Source organism: Scylla paramamosain, chromosome 19 (assembly GCF_035594125.1).
Source record: "Scylla paramamosain isolate STU-SP2022 chromosome 19, ASM3559412v1, whole genome shotgun sequence".
In the NCBI taxonomy this organism is placed as follows: Eukaryota; Metazoa; Arthropoda; class Malacostraca; order Decapoda; family Portunidae; genus Scylla; species Scylla paramamosain.
In genome coordinates, this window is record NC_087169.1 from 4187015 (window position 1) to 4212116 (window position 25102).

A 25102-nucleotide genomic window follows, 5' to 3' on the forward strand; every position below is an offset into this window, starting at 1 on the left:
CAGACCAGGTGGGTAGATGAGGTTGCCATCACTAAGATGGGTGAGATAACTAATGTAACTTTCCGCGCATGGACGTATGTTTATGTGTTGGGGCGCCGCTCAGAGACTGCACTGGCATGTCTCCGGAAGGGTAACAAACGTCTCACTCATGGTTACCTCATAACCTGGGAAACCCAACCATTCTGTGATGACTGCTTAGTTTCCTTTACAGTGCTTCACTTTCTTGGGGGTCTTGGGGCCTGGTTCAGCGGAGTCAGTGTCTCGGGCACATAACGAACAACGCCAGATATATGGGTTAGTAGGGTCAGTGTCTTAGGTACGGAACGAAGAAAGCCAGACAGTGATCTAGTTCAGAAGGTCCAGTGCCCACTCACTTTAAATCAAATTAAGTAATAAAAAAAAAAAAAAAAACGCAATTTTATCTTTTTTTTTTCTATATATTTATTTTTTTTTATGGCGGTCTTTTAACATGTTTACAATAACTGCAATTTAGTTTTTAATACCGATATTTTAAAAATTGCAATCTTTGTCGCTTTCAGAGGTTTGTAGCGGTGAGATATGACCGCCATGTTGCGGCGCCATAACTTAAATCAATCAATTAATCCTCCCCTCCCCTCTTTTTCCCCTCCTCTTTCCTTCCCTTCCCCTCCTTCTCCCTTCTTCTCTCCCTCCCTCTCCTCCTTCCTCTCTTTCACCTCCCCTATTTCTCTCTCTCCTTTTCCCCCCTCCTCCTCTCTTCTTTTTCTATCCTGACTGAACAGATAGATGAACCGGAAGAGACCAGGTGGAATTTTATGGAAGAGTCCCGTCTCGCAGGAGGAGATACTGCCTTCCTGGAGCCTCCCTAGGGGACATCACTGCTGCCATCGAGGACGCCACTATTAACACAAATTAACACAAATTAACTATTAACAAATTAACACAAATGACGTCCAGCGGTCCCGATCAGAAGAACTTATGGCAAAATACAAGGAAATGATTCGCAAGTGTAAGACTAAATCAAATAATATTATAATTTCAGGCATTCTCCCGAGGATCAACGCGAACGCAAGGTTCTACAACATTGCGTTCAGTATAAATAACAGATTTAAGACTCTCTGGCAATAGGAAAACGGGGAGTATCTCAACATGTGGAACGATTTTTATAATGAACACAGACTCTTCCAGAGAGACGGCCTTCATCTGAACGCTGTGGGAGCAGCCAGGATGGACAGAAATCCATGAAAAAGTTGGTCTCCACAGATCAAAAAACGCGCGGGCGCCAGTAACCGAACCAGCGTCGTAAACACTAACGTAATTATTTCATCCACAGGTTTAGACAAGATCAGAGCTTGTTACTTCAATGCCAGTAGTTTACGAAATAAATCAAATGAGCTGCAAACTCTTATTTATCTTGAAAACTACGACATCATAGGCGTCACGGGGACGTGGATAAATTCATCAAGGAGAGATTACTTAGCTGAGTACTCACTCCCTGGCTACACCATTTTTAGCAGCGAGAGAACTCACCGTGCGGGAGGCGGTGTTATGTTTTACGTAAAAAGTAATCTTCGCCCTCGTCTACTCCCAACCCCAACCATTACTAATATAAACATCACTTTCATCCAGCTAGAAAATAAATCTCGTAAAATAACATTAGGTCTCGTCTATCGTCCTCCACCCCAGTCACCCGCTACAGACGAAAAACTCCACCAGCACGTCATGCATCCGACGAGAGGTAACAGTATCCTAGATATTGTTTTAACAACTGGTGAAGAGTCAGTAAAAGACGTAAAGATTGGACCAGAACTGAGTTCCAGCGATCATCGTTGCTTACTTTTCACCATAAATTTTGACAAAGCTAAAAGTAAGCGAAAGTAAAGAAAAAGTGCCAGACTATCGGTGTGCTAACTTTGAGAGACTTCACATGCAGCCTGCATCCATAGACTGGAATGAACTGCTGGGAACACCAGATATTAACAAAGTATGGGAAGTGTTTGCTAAAAAGTTAAATGAAACTGCTATTTTGTGTGTACGAAACAGACGGAAGCTAAAAAAAAAAAAAAAACGAAATGTTGGAATAATTAAATCAGATTCTGCCTTCCGGCTAAGAAAAATGCGTATCACAAATACATACTAACACAAAATAATAATGATAAATTAGAGCACGACAGATTGCGTAGAAAAACTTAGAAGATGATCAAATGCAGCAAAAAATCTATTGAAGCTAAGATCGCGAACTCATGTAAAACGAACCCAAAAGAATGTTACATCTATGTAAAAGCAAAAAGGATCTTAACATCAACGATTAGTCCACTAAAAACAGAAAATGGTAAACAAATAGAAAGCGAAACAGACATGGTGAACACCCTGAACGAGTACTTTCCAACAGCCTTCACGACTGAGGATGTTCAGGGCACTATGCCGACCCCCACGTCTCAGTCGCGAGGCACCACGCTGCCGGACTTCACCGTCACAGAAAGTGAAATCCTCTCAGTCACGAAGAGCATGAACGTAAACAAAACACCCGCGCCAGACAAGATATCACCCAGGCTTCTTAAAGAAGCAGTAAAATGAGCTCGTGAACCGCTTACAATTTCATTCAATAAAATTTTTCTAGCGGGTAAAGTTCCCCACGAATAGAAACTAGCAAATGTCACGCCAATCTTTAAAAATGGAAATAAATCTCTCCCAGTCAATTACAGGCCGATCAGTCTCACTTCATTAGTGTGCAAGCTGATGGAAAATATAATCAGAGATAAAATAATAGGAGGAGGCAGTAGACACCTGCCGAAACGATAATTACTCCCAGTGAGGTCTAAAGTACTGTTCAGGGGGTGCTGTGAACTTATTATTAAGCCCAGCTGTGACCTCACTGAACGTTTCCCTTTGTGTCTCACAACACAAGGTTGCAGTCACAGCCTGCCCTCTAAAGACAGCTCTCTTCCTCCACACAAAACTACAAGCACCTAATAACACACACACCCTTCACTAAAAAAAATTTTAAATCATCATGGCGACTCCTACACCAGCTCGGAGTCTCCATCTGGGGAGGGGACCATAAATGTCTCCAGCTCGGACTGCCTTTATGTCGACGACCCTAAGTGTCTTGACACCCCCCCTCAAATTTTTCTTCATTAACTTCTGCAACATTCGCGGTCTAAGATCTAATTTTCATTCTATAGAACACCACCTCTCCTCTTCTAAACTTCATCTTCTTTTCCTCACTGAAACTCAGCTGTCTGAGGCAACTGACAGTAGCCCCTTTTCTGTTCCCTCCTACTTTCTCTATCCTCATTTTTTATCCAAAGCTCGATGCTTCGTTTATGTGCGCAATGACTTAACCTGCTCTCGTGCCCACGCTCTTGAATCATCCGATTTTTCCACCATCTGGCTACGACTACAGAGTCATTCTCATGCTAAATTTATCTATGCTGTATACCTCTCACCTAACTCCTCTGATTATAAGAAATTCTTTGACTACTTAACTTCCAAAGTGGAGCACATTTTGACCCTCTTCCCTTTTGCAGAGATCTCCATTCTTGGAGACTTCAATGTTCACCACCAGCTTTGGCTTTCCTCTACCTTCACTGACCATCCTGGTGAACTAGCCTACAACTTTGCTATCCTCCATGACCTAGAGCAATTGGTGCAACACCCTACTCGTATTCCTGACCGTCTTGGAGATACGCCCAACATTCTTGACATTTTCCTGATCTCTAATCCTTCTGCTTATGCTGTCACCCATTCTTCTACGTTGGGCTCCTCCGATCACAATCTCATATCTTTATTTTGTCCTATCACTCCACTCCCACCTCAGGATCCCCCTAAGCGAAGGTGTCTATGGCGTTTTGCCTCTGCTAGTTAGGGGTACCTGAGGAGGCATTTTGCTCATTTTCCTTGGAATGACTACTGCTTCCGTGTCAGAGACCCGTCTTTGTGTGCTAAGCGCATAACAGAGGTGATAGTGTCTGGCATGGAGGCGTACATTCCTCACTCTTTTTCTCGTCCTAAACCTTCTAAACCTTGCTTTAACCATGCTAAGTCTGTTCTCCAATTAGCCAAAAACTCCTTCATTAACAGAAAATGTCAAAAGATCTTTCAAAATCTAACTCCCCTCGTGATTTCTGGCATCTAGCCAAAAATATCTCCAGTAACTTTGCTTCTTATTCTTTCCCTCCTCTATTTCAACCAGATGGTACCACTGCTATCACATCTATTTATAAAGCTGAACTCTTCGCTCAAACCTTTGCTAAAAATTCTACCTTGGACGATTCTGGGCTTGTTCCTCCCTCTCCTCCATCCTCTGACTACTTCATGCCACGTATTAAAATTCTTCGCAATGATGTTTTCCATGCCTTCGCTGGCCTAAACCCTCGAAAGGCTTATGATCCTGATGGGGTGCCTCCTATTGTTCTCCGAAACTGTGCCTTCGTGCTTGCACCTTGCCTAATCAAACTCTTTCAGCTCTGCCTGTCAACATCTATCTTTCCTTCTTGCTGGAAGTTTGCCTACATTCAACTTGTTTCTATAAAGGGTGACCGTTCTAATCCCTCAAACTACCGTCCTATTGCTTTAATTTCCTGCCTATCTTAATTTTTTAATCTATCCTCAACAGGAAGATTCTTAAACATCTATCACTTCACAACCTTCTATCTGATCGCCAGTATGGGTTCCGTCAAGGCCGCTCTACTGGTGATCTTCTGGCATTCCTTACTGAGTCTTGGTCATCCTCTTTTAGAGATTTTGGTGAAACATTTGTTGTTGCCTTGGACATATCAAAAGCTTTTGACAGAGTCTGGCACAAAGCTTTGATTTCCAAACTACCCTCCTACGGTTTCTATCCTTCTCTCTGTAACATCATCTCAAGTTTCCTTTCTGACCGTTCTATTGTTGCTGTGGTAGACGGTCACTGTTCTTCTCCTAAATCTATTAAAAGTGGTGTTCCTCAGGGTTCTGTCCTGTCACCCACTCTCTTCTTATTATTCATTAATGATCTTCTAAACCAAATTTCTTATTATATTCACTCCTACGCTGATGATACCACCCTGCACTTTTCCACGTGTTTTCATAGATGTCCAACCCTTCAGGAGGTAAACATATCACGCAGGGAAGCCACAGAACGCTTGACTTCTGATCTTTCTAAAATTTTTGATTGGGGCAGAGCAAACTTGGTATTGTTCAATGCCTCAAAAACTCAATTCCTGCATCTATCAACTCGACAGAACCTTCCAGACAACTATCCCTTCCTCTTCAATGCACTCAACTGTCCCCCTCTTCTACACTGAACATCCTCGGTCTTTTCTTTACTTATAATCTGAACTGGAAACTTCACATCTCATCTCTAGCTAAAACAGTTTCTATGAAGGTAGGGGTTCTGAGACGTCTCCGCCAGTTTTTCTCACCCCATGAGCTGCTAACTCTGTACAAGGGCCTTATCTGTCCATGTATAGAGTATGCTTCACATGTCTGGGGGGGTTCCACTCATACTTCTCTTCTAGACAGGGTGGAATCAAAAGCTTTTCGTCTCATCAACTTCTCTCCTCTAACTGACTGTCTTCAGCCTCTCTCTCACCGCCGCAATGTTGCATATCTAGCTGTCTTCTACCGCTATTTTCATGCTAACTGCTCTTCTGATCTTGCTAACTGCATGCCTGCCCTCCTTCTGCGGCCTCGCTTCACAAGACTTTCTTCTTTTTCTCACCCCTATTCTGTCCACCTCTCTAACGCAAGAGTTAACCAGTATTCTCAATCATTCATCCCTTTCTCTGATAAACTCTGGAACTCCCTGCCTACTTCTGTATTTCCACCTTCCTATGACTTGAATTCCTTCAAGAGGGAGGTTTCAAGACACTTATTTATCAATATTTTGACCACTGCTTTGACCCTTTTATGGAACTAGCATTTCAGTGGGCATTTTTTTTATTAGATTTTTGTTGCCCTTTCCCAGTGTCCTTCCTACATAAAAAAAAAAAAAAAAGTTAAATATTTAAAGGAAATAAAATCATAAACAATTCGCAACACGGTTTCAGAACTAAGCGTTCCTGCTTAACAAACTTGCTAGACTTTTTTTATGAAGTATTTAACTCGTATGACGAGACAAAAGCTGTTGATATTATCTACCTTGATTTCCAGAAAGCTTTCGGCACTGTTCCCCATAAGAGACTCATCAGTAAAGTAAAACCTCACGGCATTGCCGGAAACACCCTGAAATGGCTGAGAGACGCTCTCTGACAGAAAAATGCGTGTAGTGATAAATGGAAAAGAGTCAAAGTGGCAAAAGGTAAATAGCGGCGTTCCTCAAGGCTCTCTATTAGGTCCAGTACTCTTTATAATGTACATTAATGATATTGATGAAGGGATAAATTGCAAAATAAGTAAATTTGCAGACGACACCAAAATAACAAGTAGAGTAACATCTGTGTCACAATGGCAGGAACTGCAGTGTGACCTCAATAAACTAACAAGCTGGGCAGAAAAATGGCAGATGAGATTCAATATAGAAAAGTGTAAAATTCTACATATCAGAAGCAACAATGTTCAGGCGAGATATGTAATGAATAACATGCCACTGTCAAGCACCTATAAAGAAAAAGATCTTGCTGTCGTTGTGTCAAACGACCTAAAGCCGAGTCAACATTACATAGAAACGGTAAAGACGGCAAATAAATTAGTAGGGTTCATTGGAAGAACCTTTGAGTTTAAATCAGAAAAGGTTGCCTTATATAACTTGCCTTATATAACTCACTGGTGCGCCCTTATCTAGAATACTGTGTACAGTTCTGGCTACCATATTACAAAAAAAAAAAAAAAATACATTGAAAAAATAGAAGAGATACAGCGCAGAGTCACAAAGGTGATTCCAAGATTGCACAATAAGCCGTATGAGGAACGACTGGAAGAACTAAACCTATTTAGTTTAACAAAGTGCAGGATAAGAGTAGAGCTAATTGAAGTGTTCAGAATTTTCAAAGGATATAGTAACATTGATGCACATAAATATTTTACCATTGATCATTCTAACCTAATAAAAAATAATGGATTCAAACGTTTTAAATCCCACGATGCCAAAAATTTTTTTCTTTAATCGTATAGTAAATATATGGAATAAACTTCCTGCAGAAATTGTGAACAGCAATTTCCAAACAGCAATCATTCCAAAATAAAATAGACATATATTTAAAAGCAAATCCCCAACAAGCTCTCTTCTTGTCCAAATAATTACTAAATTCACTAATAAACTCTTATTTTACAGACACCAGTCTTAATATAAATTGTATTAACTTTCAGATGGGCGTATAGAGTTCACCGTAGGGTGAATAGTAGAACTTCCTTTCATCCTTTCCTATGAAAATTCCATGTCAGTTTTTCCATACTGCATGGTACTTTTCCCAACTATTTCCATGCCAGTGCAAGCTGGAGGGAATGGTGGGTGGGGAGAAGCTTTCTGCTATGCTGTCCTTCCTCTCTTCCCTGTAGCTAGTTAGAAGTAGCTATCAAACAGCCTTGCAAGGACCAAAAGGTCTGTTGCTGTTTGGCTTTCCTTTGTATTCCTTTGTATTCCTCCCCTCCTCCTCCCCGGTCCTCTCCCTTCCCTCCCCTTATCCTCTCCTCCTGTCTTCCCTGCCCTCTTCTCCTCTTTCCCTCCCCTCCCCTTCTCTCTCCCTACCCTCCCCTCCTCCTCCCCTCCTCTCTCCCTCCCGCCCCTCACTTCTTCCTTCCTTTCTCTCTCCCTTCTCTCCCCTCCTCCTCCCCTCCTCTCTCACCTCCCCCCCAATCTCTCTCTCTCTCTCTCTCTCTCTCTCTCTCTCTCTCTCTCTCTCTTCTTCCCCCTCCTCCCCTCTTCTCTCCCTTCCTTACCATCCTCCACCACTCTTCTTTTCCTCCCCTCTCCCTCCTCCTCCCCTCCTGTCTCCCTCCCCTTCCCTCCTCTTCTCTTCCTCCCCTCCCCTCCTCCTCGTCCTCCCCTTCTCTCCCTCACCTCCCCTCCTCCCATCCTCTCTCCCTCCCCTCCCCTCTTCCCCTTTTCTCTCCCTTCCCTCCCCTCCTCCTCCCCCTCCTTTCTTCTTTCCCTCCCTTTCTCCTCCACTCCTCTCTTCTTCTTCCTCCTCTCCTCCTCCCCTCCTCTCCCTAACATCCCCTCCTTCTTCCCTTTTCACTCCTTTCCCATCCTCCTTTCCTCTCTATCTCTCATCCCCTCCTCTCTCCCTCTCCTTCCCTTCTCATCTTGTCTCATCTCCTCCTTCCCTCCTCCTCTCCTCTCTCCCTCTCCTCCCCTCCTTCTCCCTTCCTCTTTTCCTCCTCTCCCCCCTCCTCCCCTCTTCTCTCCCTCCCATCCCCTCCGTCCTTCTTCTCTTCCTCCCCTCCCCTCCTCCTCCCCTCCTCTCTCCCTCCCCTTCCCTCCTCTTCCCCTACTCTTTCCCTCCCATCCCCTGCTCTCATCTTTCCCTTCCCTTTCCGCTTCCTCCCCTTTTCTCTCCTTCCCCTCCTTTTTTCCCTCTCATCCTCTCTTGCTCACTTTCCTCCTCCCACCCACACCCTCACCCTCTCATCCCATCCTCCTACTTCCCTACTCTCTCTTTCCCATCCCCTCTCCTCCTCTCCTCCCTCCTCCTATGGGAACTCAGTGCAAAATAAGTGGTTATACCCGAACTACTTAAGTGGGGAGAAGCAAATGGCGGAGGTGTAGTGAAAAGAACCCCCGAGTTCATGCTAGGTACTGGCAATTATGTTTTGAAGACGAAGAAAACAAACCAATTTTACTGAACAGACTGGACGTGATGAGATTGTTGAACACTATTGAAAAATAGTGCTTAGGATTTCATTTAGGCAGAGACTGGAAAAATATTATAAGAAATTCAAAGACCAACTTCAGTTATCGAATTGAGAAAGTAAGTCCACACAGCAGGATGCCAGACACAACCAGAGTAAAAATGCTGTGAGAAACAACGCTGATCTCACAACCCTCATCGCCCTCCCTATCGCCCGGCGCCCCATTCCCGCGCCTGGCCTGAACCTCTCGACTTCCTCACACTTGTACACTACTCATTCCCGGCACCTCTCCACTCAGCCTTACCGAGTAGCCCCGCCACGTCCTTCATGCCACACCTGTACAGATAACTTCCTCTCCTAGCACATAGCTGACATTTCCGTCTGGAGTACCCCAACATACTCTGGCACTCTGAGTGACGGGCAACAGATCAAGATGGACTGCCACACCCCAAGCATCCCCTCCGCCAGACCACACATACCTCTCGAAACACAAGACACAACTCACATAACAACAACAACTACAGATATGGTTGCTTCAAATGCGGCGAATATGACCATCGTCAAGCAAACTGTCATTTCGATCATCGGCTAAGATGTGGTATGTGCCACCAATTAAGACAAACAGAGGCTGCGCCGTAAGTACTCATACAGAGAATAAGGAAACGGCGAGGAAGGAAGAGCCAGAATAGACACATCAAAAAGGAAAAACATAAAAAAATAGATCACATAAATGCCTAGAGTATTCTAAGTAACAAAGAAGAGACAGAGCTACTAATCAAAGACACAGACACTGACGTTATATGTATAAGTGAAACTTGGTTGCCTCACGATACCCCAAATGGACACATTGCTATGCCTAACTATAATGTGTATAGGTGTGACAGAGGAAGGGGAGGTGGAGTATGTTTGTACGTTAAGGATGTATACAAGGTTACTGCTGTCGATCTTGACAATGTGAAACCTGAGGGTGTTGAAGGTTGTCGGTACAGAGCTGTAAGCTTCCTACAGTTACCTTAGGTTGCCTGTACCGACATCCGAAATCTCTTTTATGTACATATGACTATATCACTGACGTTAGCAAGTCTGTTAGCTTAAAAAAAATAAGTCACTGTATATTTTAGAAGATTTAAAAAATGATCTATTTTCAAATAATAGTTAGTAAGTCATTCATAGTGATATTATTCCTTGCCTTGTAACTGACCACGAACTAATAAGTTACAGTAAATTTACAGTAGCCAAGGCGTGTACCAATCCTAAAAACATTCCACGATTTATGTTTTTATTCATCTGATATGTTTTGCACTCTACTGAGGCAGGAGAGTTACGATCTGGATAGAATATTTGCCAAAGATCACGTGCAGACTCAGACTGATATATTCACTAACTGTTTTATGAAATGTTTGAATAAATGTGCTCCTTTAGCAATAAGAGAAGTTAGAAGGCCTCCTGCCCCGTGGTTCAACGCACTTACAAGACTTAATGAGGGATAGGGACAGTACACAGATGGGTATTAAGAAAGACAGACGTAACGCTTGCCTGCAGGGTGAATATAAATCTCTGAAAAAAAAAAAGTAGAAACATTACTTCACAAGTATAAATCGTATCATTTTAACCAAAAACTTGAGGATGACAAAGGCAACACTGCCGCCACTTGGAACACGTTGAGGCAAATACTACCCGCCACAACAAATAAAACTTGCCAACTGTTGACAGGAGACTGAGAGGAAATAAAACATAAAGTCAATGCATTTAATAATTTATTTGCAAATGTTGGGAAACAGACATTTGAGAAATCACAACTCAACTTGTCAGATCGAAATAACATAACACAAACCAACACTAACCCAGCAAACACTCCATCGGGCACCATGTTCTGATCCCAGCCCACCGACCGTAACACTATAATATTAGTAATAAAACACTTAAAGAACACTTCATCTTATGGTTCTGATGGCATTTCACTGCGTTTTCTAAAAGAGTCCCTACCTGTAATTATTACTTATGTGACATGCTTATTAAACTCATCAATTGTGACTGGTTCCTTCCCTTTCCTATGGAAACACGCCATTGTATTTCCCATTTTCAAGAATGGTGATGCCAACGAACTATTGCCCAATATCTTTGCTACCTATTATTTCAAAGGTTTTAGAAAAAAAAAAAAGTAATAGCAAGACAGCTCATCTCACACCTGGAGGGAAACAACTTGCTCAGTAACACTCAGCACGGTTTCAGAGCATCACTCTCTACAGACACTGCTCTCCTAACATTAGCAAATAAATTATACGAAAATATTGGCTCCAAACATATATCTTTAATTACACTACGTGATCTATCTAAGGCTTTTGATAGAATAATTCATAAGCTTTTACTGGGAAAAAAAAAAAAAAAAAAAAAAATGGATATTCTAAAAATATATTCCTTTTGGTTCAAGAGCTACTTACACCACAAAACACAGTCCGTCAGAATCGGAAAATATGCATCACATAAAATGAAGGTGTCATATGGTCTTCCACAGGGATCAGTTCTAGCCCCAATTTTATTTCTTATATATGTAAAGGACCTCTCACAAAACATCTCTGACTGCCGTACAATTCAATACGCTGATGATACACAGTTCATCCACACTGGACGTATTGACAGAATTGAAGATCACAGACCGGAAAAACTCTGGCAAGAGTAAAACATTATTTTAATTCAAATGGTTTATTATTGAACGCTAATAAGACACAGTGTATGTTTGTAGGCCGTCGGGAACTCATATCACAGATCCCACCCAACATCCTCTTACGGGTTGACGGTGCCACTATAGTTTCCAGTAGCTCTCTCAAAAATCTTGGCATATATTTCGATCAATATATGACTTTCGACTCACACAAACAAAATCAGTAGCACGATCTTCAGTACTAAACTTTATATTAATCAAATTAAGGGCAACTTCAGTAAAAGTGCAAGAAAACAGTAATACAATCATTAAATTATGCAATAAGTGTGTGGGGCACAAGTATAAAAAATACAAAACTTTACCGCTAAAGTCGCTTTTGGCGGCGCTACCAAACATGAACATGTCACGCCATTCTTGAGAGTACATGTTAGAAGTAGGAACAATGATGTTCAATGTAACTTAAGCAAGAAAGCTTAAGTCATTAGGATTATCAAATCATGACAAGTGCCTTCTCACTCCTACATATAGACAGTCTTTGAAAGGAACGAAACAATTTGAGAAAAAAAATATATCAATGGAACAACGAAGTGAACGAAACATTTTCGGGTAGTATACAGTATACATATTTTGAGGTTTTATTTCACAGTAATGTTTCAGTTGATAAAAAAAAATATTGATGTGCTAAAAAATCTCTTTGCACTCTTATGTTGAGATGATTGTACCTAAGAAACTTGTGAAATGCTTCATTAATTAATAAACTGTAGGTAACAAAAGATCTGAAAGAAATGCTGAGTAGGAAAAACTATATTCACAGAAATAACAACAGAGATATGTTAAAGGATATTCAAAAGTTAATTGGTAACACCATAAGTGAGTGTAAAATAAAAAAAAAAAAAAAGATAGAATACATGTTTAGACAAAATGATCCTAAAGCCGGTTGGAATAGTCTTAGACAGTTAACTGATAACGATAAGAAATCTGCCAATATTATACCCAGTAATTATTCTGATTTCCGTTATAAGTTCGACTGTTTTTATGGTAGATACGAAAAATTTACTTTGGACGATCAAATTCTGGTACACTCACTCTAAAAGAAATGACCCGGATGAGGTCATTAAAAATCTATCTGACCAAACAAAATCAATGGGAGTTTGCTGAAGTTCTGTAAAGAATCATCATCTCTCATAGTTACCCACAGTTACTCCTCCGGTCACAATCTCATATCTGTATCTTGTCCTATCGCTCCAATCCATCCTCAGGATACTCTTAAGAGAAAGTGTCTCTGGCATTTTGCCTCTGCTAGTTGGTGGGACCTGAGGAGGTATTTTGGTGATTTTCCTTGGAATGACTACTGCTTCCGTGACAGAGACATGTTTTTATGTGCTGAGCGCATACCAGAGGTGATAGTGTCTGGTATGGAGGCGTACATTCCTCACTTTTTCTCGACCTAAACCTTCCAAACCTTGGTTTAACACAGCTTGTTCTTGTGCAGTACTTGATAGAGAGGTGGCCCACAAAAGGTACTTAAGCCTTCCACCACCAAAATCTCATGCACTTTTTATTTCTGCCCGGTTCCATGCCAAGTCTGTTTTCCAACTAGCCAAAAAATCCTTCATTAACACAAAGTGTCAGAATCTTTCAAGATCTAACTCCCCTCGTGATTTCTGTTATCTAGCCAAAAATATCTCCAATAACTTTACTTTTTCTTTCCCTTCTTTATTTCAAACAAATGGCACCACTGCTATCACATTTATCTCTAAAGCTAAAATCTTCGCTCAAACCTTTGCTAAAAACTCTACTTTTGTCGATTCAGGGTTTATTCCTCCCTCTCCTCCACTCTCTGACTACTTCATGCTACTTATTAAAATTCTTCGCAATGATTTTCCCCATCCCCTCGCTGGCCTAAACTCTCGGAATGCTTATGGATATGATGGGGTCCCTTATATTGCTTTCCGAAAACGTGCCTCCGTGCCTGCACTTTGCCCAGCCAAGCTCTTTTAGCTCTGTCGGTCAACATCTATCTTTCCTTCTTGCTAGACGTTTGCCTACATTCAGCCAGTTCCTAAAAAGGGTGACCGTTGTAATCCTTCAAACTACCGTCCTGTTGCTTTAATTTCCTGCCTATCTAAAGTTTTTGAATCTATCCTCAACAGGAAGATTCTTAAACATCTATCACTTCACAACCTTCTATCTGATCACCATTATGAGTTCCGTCAAGGCCGCTCCACTGGTGATCTTCTGGCTTTCCTTACTGAGTCTTGGTCATCTTCTTTTAGAGATTTTTTTTAAAAACCTTTGCTGTTGCCTTAGATGTAACTAAAGCTTTTGACAGAGTCTGGCACAAAGCTTTGATTTCCAAACTACTCTCCTACGACTTTTATCCTTCTCTCTGTAACTTCATCTCAAGTTTCCTTTCTGACCGTTCTATTGTGTTTGTGGTAGACGGTCACTGTTCTTCTCCTAAATCTATTAACAGTGGTGTTCCTCAGGTTCCTGTGACCCACTCTCTTCTTATTATTCATTAATGACCTTCTAAACCAAACTTTTTGTCTTATCCACTTATACGCTGATGATACCACCCTGCACTTTTCCACGTCTTTTCATAGACGCCCAACCCTTCAAGAAGTAAACATTTCACGCAAGGAAGCCACAGAATGTCTGGCTTTTGATCTTTCTAAAATTACTGATTAGGGCAGAGCAAATTTGGTGTTGTTCAATGCCTCAAAAATTCAATTCCTCCATCTACCAACTCGACGCAACCTTCCTGACATTGAACTGTCCCTGTCACCTACACTTTATATCCTCCGTCTGTCCTTTACTAATAATCTGAATTGGAACCTTCACATCTCATCTCTAGCTAAAACAGCTTATATGAGGTTAGGTGTTCTGAGACGTCTCTGCCAGATTTTTCTCATCCCCCAAGCTGCTGACTCTGTAAAAGGAACTTTTCCGTCCATGTATGGAGTATGCTTCACATGTCTGGGGAGGTTCCACTCATACCGCTCTTCTAGACAGGGTGGAATCAAAAGCTTTTGTTTCAACAACTCCTCTCCTCTAACTGACTTTCTTCAGCTTCTCTCTCATCGCTGTAATGTTGCATCTCTATCTGTCTTCTACTACTATTTTCGTGGTAACTGCTCTTCTCATCTTGCTAAGTGCATGCTTCGCTGCACAGGACTTACTTCTTTCTCTCACAATTATTCTGTTCACCTCTCTAATGCATGAGTTAACCAGTATTCTCAATCATTCATCCTTTCTCTGGTAAACTCTGGAACTCCCTGCCTGCTTATGTATTTTCACCTTCTTGTGACTTGAATTCCTTCAAGAGGGAGGTTTCAAGACACTCAACCTTCAATTTTTGACTACCGCTTTGGACCCTTTTCTGGGACTAGCATCTCAGTGGGCTCTTTTTTTTTTTATTATTGGATTTTTGTTCCCCTTGGCCGGTCTCCTTCCTACATAAAAAAAAAAAAAATAATAACATCATCTCTATCCTATTTTCATTTATTTATTTATTCACCTTTGACATATTAGTTAATCCATTTATTATTCATTCAGTGTTTACTCTACTTCTCATTACAAGTTGCCCTTTATTTTTCCAGTTCTTATGATTTCTAAGTGACAAACAGACATATTACTGTAACAAGCTCACTTTATAGACTATCTGCACGTATTGTGTACCTGACTGGGCCTTCCATGGGCCCCACAACTCATCACTTTCGTCTACACAAGACCATCTAATTTTTGTCAGAGATCAGTGCTCTTTCCAATGCAAATAATTTCATCATTATTATGTTGTGTTTTCTCTGATTTTGAGGTTAATATATTTATTTGTAATAAGAACACAAACATTTTAGTATAACAGGTAAATTTAAATTAAAAGACATCTTCCAAATCTTCCTTTTACTGAGGGTTTATGTGACAGACGACATAATCATAAATGCGATATTGTGAATAGAAGTGATTTGGTAACGAGTTGGAAACTATCTATGCACGATGTGGAGGAATGGGTGGGGCGTCGGTGATGCACAGAAACCCATTGCTTACATATGGGAGGACAGTCGATAATGGAAGAGTTAAAGAGGCAAGCTTACATGTGTCAGCTTTGTTTATGTTATGCCTGTTCTCCATGCTACATGATGTTTGGTGGCCTCTCTGTCTTGCCCAAAAATCCTAACTAATCTTTTAATTGCTTCTGTTAGGGGTTGTGATGCTATTTATTAGGTGATTATCCATATGAATTGTCACCCTGGTATATAATAGATATAGAACATAATTCATTTTTGTGGGATTATGATGTGTGATGTGGCAGAACGTGGTAATAGTCACAAAGCAGAACACCGGTCATGCCACGTCCACCTCTGATATCTGTAATACAGTAATTTCTCGTGTTTTGTAATGGAAAATGTAAGTTCTTCATCCAGTCATTACAAATACTTCCCAGCACTGATAATATGTTATTTTATTTATTTATTTTTATTTGTATGTATTAAAAACACTGGCTTGGGCTAAAAAAAAAAAAAAAAAAAAAAACGAAAAACAAAAAAAGGCATTCCGAGGTGTTTGTCTCTAAAAAAAAGGTAAAAAAAATAATCATCTATAATTAGAGGTTAAGTGTCTTGAATCCTTCATCAAAGAGTTCAAGTCGTAGGAAGGAGCAAATACAGAAGCAGGCAGGGAATTCTAGAGTTTACCAGAATATGGATAAATGCTAGAGAATGCGGATTAATTTTTGCATTAGGGAGATGGACAGAATAGAAAAAAAAAAGTAAAAAGATATATTAGCCGACCTCCAACATCCACCTCCCCATGCACTCCTTATCTCTTCCCAGTCTCGTCTCTGCCTTTCTGTCATTACTGCTGTCTCCATGTTATACAACACGGACGCCTCACTACCTTCTTGTGGACTGTGCCTTCCATTCTTGCTGAAATCCTTCACTCGCACCACTCTTGCTTGTGGTTACAAGTGAAAGATGAACAAAGCCAAAGCATAAAGCGTATAATTTCAATGTATCATGATCACCATCATCATCATCATAACAATAATAATAATAATAACAATACTACTACTACTACTACTACTACTACTACTACTACTACTACTACTACTACTACTACTAGTACTACTACTACTACTACTACTACTATTACTACTACTAATAATAATAACAATAATAATAATAATAATAATAATAATAGTAATAATAATAATAATAAAATAACGTAGATCTTATTTACAAATTAATAGATTCGTAGGCATTGCACTTTTAATCTTTAATTTAACCTTCATTTTGCCTTTATTCTACTAGTCTATTATCATTATTGACATTATTAGGGTGTACTAGGGTTGTCCACGAGACCATCCCTTTCCATTAAGGGCTGACAGGACAGACAGGACAGGCTGACAGAATGGTATATAGATAGATATTTTTATTTATTTATTTTATTTTTATTTATTTATTTTTTTTTATGTAAAGGAGAACAAAGCAAGAGTGAAAAAAAAAATATAAAAAGCCCGAGTCCAATACTTGCCATTGGAAGAGTGTGAGAGTGAAGGTATTAGCTATCTCTTGCTTTAGAGTAATAGTGCAAGTTTCAGAGCTTGCTATTGGAAAGGGTGGAAGAGTGAAGGCTGTAGAATAAAATAAGGCGAACACAAAGAAGAAGGATGAATCAAAGGCAACATCTTATCAAAAATGCTGCGTATACTCATTCATTCATACAACGTACATATAAATCAATTATTGGAAAATAAATACTTATTATTATTACAACTTAAAACTCACTTCCAAACAACAAATTCAAATAAATCTATACCAATATAAATTTAGTCATTTTTGACTGAAATATTTCAACTTATGTAGTGTGCATATGTGTATCACTTTAAAAATTCAAACCAGCATAAATATGTGAGAGAAACCTTCATGTTTATAACGCAAGTAGTTAAGAGGCTTTGACCTTGCCAGCTTCCCTTCTCCTCTGCCACTCACTTGGTATGTGCAGGTACTTAACAAATATGAGAGGTGTAGGTTAAGAGAGGACTTGATAGAGGTCTTTAGGTGGTATAGTAGATATAACAAAGATAATATAAGCAAAATTATCAGGATCGGTAGTAAGGGTAGAATAAGAAATAATGAGTTCAAATTTGAAAAGTTAGATTTTAAAGAGATAAGAAGGAATTATTTCTTAAACAGAATGGTAAATGAAAGGAATAGACTCAGTAATCAGGTTGTTAGTGTTACATCAATATAGAGCTCTAAAGGAAGATTAGATAAAATTATGGATGAGAATGATATTCGGAAAGAGGTAGCCATGTTTCATAGAGAGAGACTGCCATCTATAGGCCTGATGGATTTTTGCACCTATCCTTATTTTCTTGAGTTTTTTTATGTTTATATATTAATGAAAATAGTTTTAGGAAAATAAAGAATTTAAAAATCTCCAGCATAGTTGATGGGTTTACAGCTTTGTGGGTGTTTAGAGGTTAAGGATCAAAGGGACAGCTTTCAGGAGGGAGGCAGAAAGGAGCGCTAGGATTTGTATTGAAGACTTTACCGTTAGGACACATGTGAAGGGTGCCCTGTTGCCCCGCTCCCTTACAATCAAAGTAACCGGGCTGACACGTGGTGCATTGTGCAAAAAATCCACTACTGATGCAAATCATGGTGTCCTTACATCCACCTGGATTATTTGTGGTGGTGGTGGTACTGGACGTATTTGGTTCGGGTGGCTCAATGTTACCAGTTCCATCATCACACAGGGGCCTGCACTGCGCGTCTGGAGTACATCGGCCCAGAGTGATATCAAATATCTCATTATTTTTACAGGAAAAGTGGTAGGCTTCACTGGGCACTCCCTCTTTCTCGCAGATGTAAAACGCCGTGCAGTTTGTAGGGTCGGGTATCTGATAAACATCCTTGTAGCAGTATGGTGTGCATAGCTCACTGCAACACTGGGATTTATCCTGCACACAAAATTTCCCATTGAAATACGGTGCGTCGGACTCACAACGTTTTGAATCGCCCACAACTTGACCTGCCAGACACATCCAGTACACGCTACAGTCAAAGGGGTCAGAAATGAGATCAACCTGCTCAGTACAGGTCAGGTGACAGTTAGGTGGGACACAGCTGGCCATGCACGTGTCGCCAGGTGAACAAACCTCTAGATGTGGATCAAAAATGTTACCAGGATCGCACGGGACGGAAACGTCGGAAGGGACTTCACCGCTCATGCAAATGTAGTACCTTTTGCAGTCTTTGGGGTCTTCAACCTTGTCACCAGGTTTCTTCCCTTTACAGTTTGGTTCACAGATTGCCAGTACCCCAGGGAGAAGGCAGCCCTGTGGAAGATGGTTTGGTTTTACATCTTTTTGGCGATTATATAAAAATGCGATTAGATTTAAATGTTCTTACCTGTTCAAACGTTTTAATCAAAAATTTCTTTATTATATTCCTCCTCACTGCCCTTAGTATCCCTTCCAGATGTATTTTGGAGTACACGATATAATGATGATAAGAATAATTATATACCAATGTATATACTGATATAATGATGATAAGAATAATTATATACCAATGTATCTACTGCCTTCTACTTCTACTTCTACTACTACTACTACCATTACTACTACTACGACTACTACTACTACTATTACTACTACTACTACTACTACTACTACTACTACTACTACTACTACTACCGCTACTACTACTACTACTACTACTACTACTACTACAGTACTACTACTACTACTACTACTACTACTACTACTACTACTACTACTACTACTACTACTACAACTACTATTACTACTTCCACCACCACCATAACCATCACCACCACTAATAATAATCAACACTAACAGTGACATAGCATACAAATGACACAAATGGTTTCTGAGATAGGTTGGTCCGTGAGGAACCGGATCTTACAGATTAATAAAAGCACCAATGTAGCTACATTAAATATGTTCATTTTCGACGTTTGGGCACAGAGACTATGCCATTATCAAAGAGATGTGGACAAATAACAGCGTGTGAAAATTGTATATAAAGATAAAACAATAGATGTAAAAAAAAAAAAAATCAAAAGATGTAAAGAGGACAGGCTGACTGGGTGTTGTTAAATTAATGAGCAATTTTCTTTTTTTATCTTTTTTTTTATGTACATTGATTCCAATATTCTAATGAGGAGTCAAAATTTCAAAGTAATTTTTCCTAGGTGATAAATTACACTGAACAAGATGTTCCCTTACTGCAGGATGTGAAGGTGCAAGTAGAGGGCGGCCGGTCCCGCTCGACTGACCTAAGTGCTCATCTGTCCTGCTTTTATAGGAGCGCACAGTGCTGCCTATATACCTTGTCCTGCAACTAGGGGAAGTGAATTTGTAAACGACAGATAATCTTAGTTCAGTCGGTAGGCGGTTCTTGAACTTAAAAAAAATTAACCTGTTTTAAATTCATTCAGAAAAACGAATCTTAAATCTATCTGAGGGTACAAAACATTTAACTTATTACATAGACGGTGTAAGATCATATGTGTAAGACCACCTCCTCACTCTGCATTGTATCTTACCTACTAGGAAAAATTACTTTGAAAATTTAGACTCCTCAAACAGTGCTAACATTAGAATATTGGAATTAATACGCATAGGAAAATTCGCACCCCAACTTATCACCACCCAGTCAGCCTACCCTCTTTATATTTTTTGATTTTTTTTTTTTTGTCCTCTTGTTTTTTCTTTACATATAACTTTCACACGCTTTTATTTGTCAACATCTCCTTGATATATGGCATAGTTTCTGTACCGAAACGTCGAGAAATAAAGAGGTTTTATGTAGCTACACTGACGCTTTCATTCATCTTACACAAATGATATACATAGTAATGCAGTACTTCTATTTCTGGTGTGGTACTCATGATGCGGTCGAATGACTCATTGAATTCTCCCACAAGTTGAACAACACAAAACTCAGAGCGGATCAGTACAACTTAAACCTGCTCCACAACAACAATCCATACACAGACAGTATCCAGTGTTGCCACAGTACCAAACTTCAACTAGCTCATAACACATCGGTAAATATTAAGAAGAGTCGCAAGGCTCTTATTTCCTTTTTTTTTTTTTTTTTTTTTCGGCTCTTATCCCCTTTAATGTTGGGGACGTGCTGGGAAAGCGGGTTTTTCGGGTAGTGCAAGATAAAATAGATACCGCCTCTTACAAAAAATAAATAAATAGATAAGTAAGTGAATAAATAAATAAATAAATAAATAAAATAGGGAGCTGGACTCATGATCTTATTCATGATACTATAGATGGCTCAAGACTACTCCTGAGCCAAACATTTGTATCAACAGATCTTGTAATAAAACAAAATAAAAAAAAACGATAGACGGACAACAGGTAGCATCTATCGCATCACTAGTTCTGACATCTAGCTCGCGACATTTTCTCCAGGAAAAATTTTTATACAGCGTCAATCATCCTTCCATTTGTCTCTCCACACAATCCCAGCAGCACCACCATCCATTTCCTTCCTGTTTTTTTTTCCACTCTGGCATGTCCAAGTTGCCTCAGCTCTACTTGAACCATTTCACTCATGTCTCTGGCATACTTCACATACTCCAACATCACATGCACCATCGTCTCATCCTCTCCCATGTCACACATCTGGCACACTTTGCAGTGGGAATCGGATCATTCCATGCAATGTGCCCTATTTTGAAAGAGATCACCGCCCAGTCTTCCCTCATATCACTTTTCATACATCGAGGCCTCTTTCTCTCTATACCATTCCCAAGTACTCTCTTGTTCCATCATATTCTTCCATTCACTTTCCCACACGCTCACCTATTTTATCTATCTCACTTTTCCATTTTCTTACATCCCATTTATTCCAAATTCATTCCCATTCATTCCAAACCCCAGCTTATTTTCAAGCCACTCTACTACCATCATGGAACACTTCCCCCTCATGCTACTCCTAACATTACATGTAAATATCTTTCTCACTTATCTTACATCATCCATTCCCTCTAACCTAGCTTTGTACCTCAAGGCTGCCTTTACATGTCTCTCTCTAAAAGTACTCCATCCCATATCTCTTTTCTAAGCCTTTATCGCTGCATACCTTGGTAGTACATTCAGTGTCACTCTTTTCTTCTTTATTCTGTCCTACTTCTAATTTTTCTAATTCATTCTCATTTCACGGAATCACATTAATATCATACATAATGCTCGGAACATGCACGCTCTTCCAAACCTCTCGCAGCACATCATACGTACTTCCTCTCATCCTTGCTGCACATCATAGTCGACCCACCCACTGGTTCACCAGCCTTCACACATCCATTCAGACTCATCCAAACCTCTTGGTACTTGTATTCATCTGTCCGTTGAAATTAGTTTCCTCACAGTCTCCCCACTAAATTTTTCTCATTCTTTTATCTATTCACAATCATTACCTTGCTTTTCTCACTGCTAAATCCCACTTCAAAATCTCATCCATACCCATCTATAACATCCAACAAACTTTGGAGCTCCTCTGCCGATTCACTCATAACGACTACATCATCTGCATAAAAAAAAACACTCATATCATTCCTCACACTCACTTCCATATTCATTCCTCTTATTCTGGCTGCTACGTCCTCTGCATATAAGCTAAAAATGATTGGTGATAAAACATCCTTGTCTAGCTCCTCTCTCACTCTTCATCCAGACGGTTTCTATATCTCCTATAGTCTGTATTTAACTATTGTGTCTACGTACGTATTTCTCACTATATTAACTATCTTTGCAGTCAACCCAATCTTTTATAAGACTTTACCTTGCATTTTTTTTTTCACCCTATCATAAGCTTTCCCTAAGTCTTGAAAACCTAAGTACTTACAATTTATGCAACAGAGTCACCCTGCAATCTTTCCACTTTCATGGTACGCTTTCCTCTTCCCACACATGGTTAAATAGCTCAATCATCCTACCAATCACGACTTCCTCTCCTTTTCATACGTTTCATAGTGACAAGGTATCTCACCTGGCCCTGCTGCCTTCCCATTCTTCTACTTTTTCACATATTTCTTCACTTTCTCCCTGCTGATTCTTTCATTCAACTCATCCGCATCCTTCATTTACTTCTCTTGTCTGAAGTACCTTGCTTACACCACCAATCTCTTCTCAAAATTCTGTTATCGCCTTTCTCATTTCTTCATCCTCTGTCACTACTGGCACATTCACCTTTAGACTCTCCATATTTTCACTGTCAGGCATCCCCTCACCCTTCAGGAATCTGTACCATTCTCGGCCACCCTCAACACCTTTCTCTCTTAGGGACTGAATCACACTTCTCTCACGTCTAACTTTAGCATTTCTTTCGTTTCTACTCTCGCTGCTGACTCACATACGTTGCTCATGCAATAACTTTTAGTATCCGTACTCTCATGCCTCCTTTTTCTCAATTGCCTGCACACCCTATTTAGTCTCTTTCTCTTCTTCCTAGCATCCGTAATCTCTTCACTCCACCACGGCTTATATATACTTTTTCTAGCACTCATTCCTATATACCCTATCCGGCTGACTGCTGCATTCCTCACACATTCTCTACAAGTCTATCATTCAGTTCATCCACCCCATTCATCCTCCCAGGTTTTCTCACTGTAGTCTACGTAGAAATTCTCCCATGTTACATCATTCAACCTCCACTTTGTTCTCTTACCCTTTGTATCCCTTTCCTCATTTTCATACAACTTACATTGTAGCACCAACATGTTAAAGTCCGAGACAATATCAGTCATCCCGTTCTCGCCTGTCCACATGCAATCCACAATATTACGCATTCTTCCATTCACTAACATATCAGTCACAGAGGAGGAAGCAGTAGACACCTGCCGAAACGATAATTACTTCCAGTGAGGTCTAAAGCACTGTTCAGGGGGTGCTGTGAACTTATCATTAAACCCAGCTGTGACCTCACTGAATGTTTCCCTTTGTGTCTCACAACACAAGGGGGCAGTCACAGCCTATCCTCTAAAGACTCTAAAGACAATTCTCTTCCTCCACACAAAACTACAAGCACCTAATAACACACACACACTTCACTCAAAAATTTTAAAATCATCATGGCCTCATCACCAGCCTCGGAGTCCCCATCTGGGAAGGAGACTATGAATGTCCCCAGGTCGGACTGCCTTTCTGTCGACGACCTGAACTGCCTTTCTGACACCCCCTCAACTTTTTCTTTATAAACTTCTGCAACATTCGCGGTCTAAGATCTAATTTTCAATCTGTAGAACACCACCTCTCCTTTTTTAAACCTCATCTTCTTTTTCTCACAGAAACTCAGGTGTCTTAGGCAACTGAGAGTAGCCCCTTTTCTGTTCCCTCCTTTTTTTTTTTTTATGTAGGAAGGATACTGGCCAAGGGCAACAAAAATCTAGTAAAAAAAATGCCCACTGAAATACCAGTCCCATAAAAGGGTCAAAGCAGTGGTCAAAAATATGAGGATAAGTGTCTTGAAACCTCCCTCTTGAAGGAATTCAAGTCGTAGGAAGGTGGAAATACAGAAGCAGGCAGGGAGTTCCAGAGTTTACCAGAAAAAGGGATGAATGATTGAGAATACTGGTTAACTCTTGCGTTAGAGAGGTGGACAGAATAGGGGTGAGAGAAAGAAGAAAGTCTTGTGCAGCGAGGCCGCGGAAGGAGGGGAGGCATGCAGTTAGCAAGATCAGAAGAGCAGTTAGCATGAAAATAGCGGTAGAAGACAGCTAGATATGCAACATTGCGGCGGTAAGAGAGAGGCTGAAGACAGTCAGTTAGAGAAGAGGAGTTGATGAGACGAAAAGCTCTTGATTCCACCCTGTCTAGAAGAGCAGTATGAGTGGAACCCCCCCAGACATGTGAAGCATACTCCATACAAGGACGGATAAGGCCCTTTTACAGAGTTAACAGCTGGGGGGGTGAGAAAAACTGGCGGAGACGTCTCAGAACACCTAAATTCATAGAAGCTGTTTTAGCTAGAGATGAGATGTGAAGTTTCCAGTTCAGATTATAAGTAAAGGACAGACCAAGGATGTTCAGTGTAGAAGAGGGGGACAGTTGAGTGTCATTGAAGAAGAGGGGATAGTTGTCTGGAAGGTTGTGTCGAGTTGATAGATGGAGGAATTGAGTTTTTGAGGCATTGAAGAATACCAAGTTTGTTGTGCCCCAATCAGAAATTTTAGAAAAATCAGAAGTCAGGCGTTCTTTGGCTTCCCTGCGTGATATGTTTACCTCCTGAAGGGTTGGACGTCTATGAAAAGACGTGGAAAAGTGCAGGGTGGTATCATCAGCGTAGGAGTGGATAGGACAAGAAGTTTGGTTTAGAAGATCATTAATGAATAATAAGAAGAGAGTGGGTGACAGGACAGAACCCTGAGGAACACCACTGTTAATAGATTTAGGAGAAGAACAGTGACCGTCTACCACAGTAGTAATAGAACAGTCAGAAAGGAAACTTGAGATTAAGTTACAGAGAGAAGGATAGAAACCGTAGGAGGGTAGTTTGGAAATCAAAGCTTTGTGCCAGACTCTATCAAAGGCTTTTGATATGTCCAAGGCAAAAGCAAAAGTTTCACCAAAATCTCTAAAAGAGGATGACCAAGACTCAGTAAGGAAAGCCAGAAGATCACCAGTAGAGCGGCCTTGACTTA

At 40.3% G+C, this 25102-nt stretch overlaps 1 long non-coding RNA gene across 1 annotated transcript in view; it reads right to left on the reverse strand.

Annotated features, from left to right (window-relative positions):
• Window positions 1-15301: 15301 nt before the first annotated feature.
• Window positions 15302-25102, reverse strand: part of LOC135109603 (uncharacterized) — a 26287-nt gene continuing 16486 nt past the window's right edge. The window contains exon 2 of the long non-coding RNA XR_010272819.1: window positions 15302-18755. This is a non-coding gene — a long non-coding RNA (uncharacterized LOC135109603). The remainder of the gene's footprint in view (window positions 18756-25102) is intronic.